The sequence below is a fragment of the Pteropus alecto genome, unplaced genomic scaffold (genome assembly GCF_000325575.1).
Source record: "Pteropus alecto unplaced genomic scaffold, ASM32557v1 scaffold276, whole genome shotgun sequence".
Lineage (NCBI taxonomy): Eukaryota > Metazoa > Chordata > Mammalia > Chiroptera > Pteropodidae > Pteropus > Pteropus alecto.
Genome location: NW_006438074.1, coordinates 5,794,473 through 5,801,149, shown reverse-complemented (window position 1 = coordinate 5,801,149; position 6,677 = coordinate 5,794,473). Strand labels below are relative to the sequence as shown.

Genomic DNA, 6,677 nt, shown 5'->3' with positions numbered 1-6,677 from the left:
AAAAAAAAAAATTCAATATTTTCGGCCAGTCCAAGAAAGCTGTCATGTAGGTTTCTGGATTTTCTTTCTCATCCTCGCTGAGTCTGAACAACAGTGACTTGTCAATAGGAGGCCCCTCCTTCCTCATGAGTCTCCTAGCTTTTCTAGATTCCTTCCCCAATGGTGTAGTCTCTTACTTGGCACACCATAATCTGTCCTCCAGGGATGAATACACACTCTCCTGCTCTTTCTCCACCCGGCCCTTCCCACTGGGATCTCTCTTTGGTCATTAAGGACACGCAAGGACATCCTCCCAAAGAGATAGTGTTACATACAAACTTCCGTGTTTTCAGATTTCTCAAATACACACCACAAACTCTAGGTACACTTAGAATTGCGAGAACGTTTATCGGTAAGCTAAAAGATTAAAAGATTCCTCCATGCCCATTGTGTTTCCAATGCCAGTTGGTTTAAGGCCACACTCGGTCACACATACCCATTTTAGATGACGTTTCTTGGGAGAACTATTCGGTTTGGGCTTGTTCTAACCCATGTCTAGAATCAATCGTGCTACTCTCAACTGATGTGTGCATTCTCATGAGGAAAAGTGATTTCTGACACAATTTGAAACTCAACTAGATGAGGTTTTATTCATGAATTTCAACTAGATGAGGTTTTATTCGTGAATTTCGCCAGTGGCACAAACAACTTCACCCCACACCACAGATGAATAAACTAGAAGGGCAAGGTGGGTACCTCAACTCAAGAGAGCAAGTTGGTTACAAAACTAGAAAAGGATTCAGAAATTACAATCTCCTAATTCTCTAAGCCAATCCTGAGTAGAAGGCAAAATTAATTAAATCATGGTTTTGATATGGTTTTGAATTATTTAAAATCACCATAGTTAGTAAGGTTTGGGCTGCAAACCATTTCTGAATATTTAGTGATAAAGAGCTAACTTTTAAAGGTTAACAGCTTTCTCAAGGTTGCTTCAATGGCTTCTCTAAACTCTAGCCCCGAGGGGTAGGAAAACCAGATGATGAGCACAAGAAAGCCAGGTTCCCTAACATGACCATTCCAGCAGGATGTGCTTAATTGCTTCTGTCTGGAGAGCGCATAGGAGTAAGCACAGTTTATCTTATTCGGTGCTCATTAAACAGCTGGCCAAGAAAAACAGTCGCCCACCACAGGTGCTAAGGTGCACCCAGCCACGCTGGCCAGCCTGGTGAATTCCCAGCGAAACAAGGGACTGATTTATAGCCTGCCACTTTACGAGTGGGTCTAACCCAGTGATGGAGGTTGTCTGTTGGCTGATATCCAGAGCTCGCATATACTGTGATTCAGGACAGACTGATCGAGGAGTCCATCTCTGTAATGCCCTGACATTCTATGATGGTGGCCCAACCACCAGAAGATCACGGTGCTCTCATCTTTCCTTGAGTGCTTCTGACATAAAAAAATCTGCCTCCCTCATCCTGGCAATTGATAGGTGTGGTACTGTAGTGTGACTTTAACTGTTTCACGTGTGGGCCTCATATTCTGGCCTTTCCTTATTTTCTTATCTCTTCCTGTCCTATTCACTGTAGTGCTACACGTACAGCCAGTTTAAATGTAAGGTTTAGTTTCATTATAGTTTGAAGGGAGTCTAAGATTCCAACCAGGTAAGGCAGACAAAAATTAGATTATCCTTTACATTCTAGAGGGCAGAGAATAACCCTGATACTATTCTTGTTTCCCCGGAACACGCAGCAAGCATTTCACATTATAGATGCTCCATAATCAAACAAATAAATGATTAAAAGATTGGAGCCAATGCTCAAGTCTAAGGTTCAGTGTCATTCTTTTTAGGGGCAATAAAGACTCCAGCAATGAAAACAAGAGAGAACTGTCCCCATACCAGTGACAGGCAGAGACATATGATGACTCATCGGGATTTGGGAAGAAAATATCAGAACCTATCTCATCTTTAAAAAAATCTCTATTTCTGGTGTGTTTTATATAACTTAATAGTATAGTAGCGCTATATTTTAGATAGCTGTTTTACTTATTTTGGGGCAATATGCTCAAAAACGATGGGCTGTAGATTCAAAAATGTGAAGAATGCTGCTTCAGATAACCAATATAATAAAAGTGACAAAGGGATGCACCAAAATGCTCAGAGAGGGGTTAGTGCAGCCTGGGGTCTGCTCTGTTCACCTTTAAAGGATAAACAAAGAAGTTTTTCTGAAGCTTAAATGAGAAAATACCAATTTGCCCTTTGTGGGCATTACCGAATGTACCCCCTATGTATGTGGTTGAGGAAACTGAGGCCAAGAGAATTTAAGTGACTTGCTCAAAATAACAGGTGGTCTGTAGCAGAGCTGGCACTTGAACATAGGTCTTTTAATTCCAGATGCAGTGCTTCATCTACTGTTAAAACACACTGCTCCTCTAAAGTCTGTAAAGAGATTTCAGGGTGTATACAGAGACACAACTACAATGATCACATTGAAGCATGGTATCCTCTCAATGCTGGCAATGACAGAAATATGTGATAAGCTCTATGAGGTCGTTGTATTATAATCTTGTAGAGTTGAGCGTAGCATACCGGTTGAGAGTACCAACTCTGAGCCAGACTCTCTCTAGGTTTGAATCCCAATGAATCACTAGTTAGAAGATCAACAGCAAGTTATGTAAACTGTGCTTTTCTCTCCTTTTTTGTAAAATGGGGGTAATAACTGAACTCCATAAAGCTTTTGGGATTTTTCACGCTTAGTACAGTGCCTGACACATAATAGGCACACAATGATATTATTATAATCACTAGCAAAAGAGACATAAAACATGCACTTATTTCCATAACCCTGTTTAGTACTTTAAAACATTTGATATTTTCTCTCATCACCTAGCAAAGAATTACAGATAGCAATTTCTAACTCTAAGGTACCTTGATAAATCGAGGACTCACCTAACGCTACTCAGAAGCCCAATGCACCAAAGAAATCTCTCCCAGGTTGATGAAGTGGGAAATCTAAACCAGACCTGGCCATCCAGACTGTAGAATCGTTAAAGCTGGTAATAAAGTTTCCATTGCCTCAAGAAATTTAGGAATAGCCCTGCACAAAAGTGATTCCCCTCAAAGAGTTCCAAATTTAGGTTCTCTAGTTTCATCTCCATTCCCTCTAGCCTGTTAATTGCTGCCTGAGAAATCACTTTGAACCACAAAATGATCCTATCGCTTCTCTGCTCCCCACCGTCTCAGGAAAGCATTCAGACTGACACTTTCCCTGAGCCGCCCATTGTTGTTGATCACTTGCAGTCGGAGCAGGTACATAGCTAAGGCTGACTGTACTCTGAAGGAATTTTGAAGCAAATACAATACGTTGGTTTCATTCTTCTTTTAGGTAGACATAGGTCTAACGCTTTAAATAATTCTTTGATTGTCCCACCTTGTAGCTACAGGTAACTCATTCATCAGCAAATATTTATTGAGTAACTACTATTACCAGGAACTATTCTGGGCTCTGGGGATCCAGCAGTGAGCAAAAGAGACAAACTCCTGTCCTCAAGGAGCTTATATTCTAACATCCTAAAACAAGATTTGTTTTTGCTAATTTACCTTAATTTTGTACTATCACCTCAAATGTAAGTTCTGAAGTCAGACTCCCTAGTTTGGAATCCTGGCTCTGCCAGTAAATCTGTTGCTTTCCAAGCTTCAGTTCCTTCATCTATAAAATGAGATGCTGATTATCATCCACCTCAGAGTGTTGCTGTGAGAATTAAATTCAATAACGATGTACAATGCTAGGTACACAATACATGGTCCATAAACATTAGTGACTATTATTAATAGGCCTGACTTTTTAAAAAATGAACTTGAGTGGCTTTTTATTTCTTGCTACTAAAAGAGCTCTGAAACAGTGTAGTAACTGCTCTATCCCAGACCTGAGACAAAGCCTGCAGAAAACACCACTGGTGACCCAATGAAGGCATGTGGCTACCCTGAGTCCTGACAGCACCCCTTCTACAGGCCTACCTCCTTTCTTAGGATGTTGCCTCCTTGAGATCTCAGATGGAGACATATTCATTTTGGTATTCCTAGTGCCTAACACAGAAAAGAAATTCAATGAATGAAGCAGGAGTTCTCAAAGTGTGGTCCCTAAACCGGCAGTATTCACAACTGAGAATTTGTTAGAAACGCAAATTCCCTGACCCCTTCCCAGAATGACTGAAAATCTGGAGTAGAAATCCAGCAATGTGTGCATTAATAACCCCTTCAGGAGATCCTGATGCATGTTAAGGTTTGAGAACCACGGGAACAAAGGTTCTGGTGGGGAAACACAACATCTCCACATCCTTGACCGAAGAACAGCCCTACTCTCTCTGGGGAGTCATCCATCTTCTTTGATTGAGCATGTGGCTTTGGAAGGGATGCACATGGAACTATGAGGGAGGAAAGAGAAACATTCCTAGCCAGTCATATAAGCCTCATCAATCATGTTGATCAAGGAAATGATGTGTTGCCAATGGATTATCCTCACATTCTTCTCACAAGGGTTTCAGAAAAAAAATCATAAGCTCCCTAACATGGCATGCCAGATGTCCATGCTCCACATTGCCTACTTCTCAGGTCTAATCCTTTGCCATTCTCCTACAGGTGCCCTGTACTCCCAGTCATGAGGAACGATTGTCAGTTCTTCAAATGACCATGCCTTTGCTACCGTATCTTTGGTAACTAAATATCCAGAATGTCACTCTTCCATCTCTGTATCCTGCGCACTAAGTATAGTTCCTGGTGCATAATGAGTGCCCCATTTTCCTAAATATTTGATGAGTTCATTGTTTCCTTACCTCCAATCTCCCCAACCCTAAGCCATTCTATGCATCTCATCTAGATAGTTTTCAGTTATAATCATTTTAGCATAAAATCTAAATTCTGTCTGGCATTCAAAGTCTGGACCCAACCTATTTCAAGGTCTATTGCACACTAGCTCCTTATGTTTACTCCAAGCTCCAGACAACTGGGGTCCTTTTCCCCCTTCCCAACATATCTTGCACTTCCCAACAACATAGATCCCATATTTATTGAGTACCCTCCAGGAACTAGGGGATACAAAAGTAATCAAGACAAAGTTCCTGATCTTAAGGAGGTTATACGAAAGCAAAAAAGGCAGACAATAAACCCATAAACAGATAAATTTATAATACAAGTTAGGTCGCGATAAGGGCAATGAAGAAAAATAAATCTGGCTTAGGAGATAGAGAAGGATGGGATGGGGGTAGGGATTCCATCTTAGACCGAGAGATGAAGCAAGACCTCTCTGAAAAGGTAACTCTTGAGCGAGACTGAATGTAATGAGGGAGAAAGCCAAGGGAAGATCAGGACAAGTGCTCCAGTCAGTGGGAATAGCAGATGCAAAAGCCCCGAGGCAGAAACACTTCGGTGAGTTGGAGGAACAAGAGAATGTGAGCTGTGTCGCTAGAAGAGATTTTGAGAGGAGAACGATAGGAAATAAGGGCAGACATGGCCCATTTTGAACTTAATGCCTTAGTTCATAACATTTCCTGACCTTTACACTTCTCTGCCTACCGAATCCTACCCATCCCTCAAGCCCTATCTCTTAACCTTCCTCCCTGGACCTTTCAGATTTCCCTCTGCTGAAAGATGCTCCCCTCTCCCTAAATCTTAGAGCCTTTGGTGCATACCATATGCATCTAAAAGCACCACACACATTCTACCTAACAGTGTTCTTTCTCCTTTAGAATTATTCTCAAACTATATTGTGAATACCTTGAGGGCAGGAACCACATCTTGTTCATTTCTGGATTTCTTGTAACATTAACATAGTGCATATGGTAGGGGCTCCATAACTCATAAAATCATCAGGTTGGAAAGCACCTGAAGGTCTCTTCATCTAGCCAAAAAGTTTTTTGGGGAGGGACCATAGCTCTAAAACTATGCTAATATATGCAAGAATGCAGTTAATGCACAGGAAATGTCAGTATGATTGAATGAAATACAGTTTAATCCAACTAGTATTTATTGAATGGCTTACCAGAAAAATTAAGAAAAGCAAAGCCCTCAGAGTGATCTAAACCTAGGTCAGAGCTCACCTGGCCTATCCTTGAACCAGACCGCCTTGTCAGACCTTGTTACAATCCTCCCAAAATCCTAGTAAACATCAAAAATGCATGCTGAAAAATCTCCAAACCACATTACAAAACAAGGTAAGTTATCCTCTGGGTACCACTCCTGGAAACCAGCCATTCATCCTTTCTAGAGGCCTCTCGTATTTGGTATAGAATTCTCTTTGACGATGGTAAACAAGAATCTCTTTCTCAGAAAATCCTTCCAACTTGAAGCCCTTTGGGATTACAACATCTATTGACATCCCATTCTCTAGGCTTTTGGCCCTGTCATCTCTAGTTGAAGCAATTGATAAAACTGGCTTTGGTGCTCTTGTCCTTTCTGCCTTCACGATACTGAGATGTTAACATGAACGTGTGCAGTCAGGGAAATTACCCAGTAAATCCTAAAGCGTGAAGAGCTCTGAGGGCAAGGGGGAAATACTTTCAAATCATCTAGCCCAGCCAGACCACGAACTACCTCAAAGACCACTTCCCAGAGAATACTCTCTGGCTTTCCTCTTATTTAATCTCAATGCACCTTGTGCTTCAAACGTGTCTCTTTTTGGCAAATTATCATGAGCAAAAGAGAG

General features: G+C 41.3%; 1 protein-coding gene across 11 annotated transcripts in view; it reads right to left on the bottom strand.

Moving 5' to 3' along the window:
- Positions 1 to 6,677, bottom strand: part of RAD51B (RAD51 paralog B) — a 488,946-nt gene that overhangs the window by 135,297 nt on the left and 346,972 nt on the right. The gene's annotated exons all lie outside the window — the stretch shown is intronic.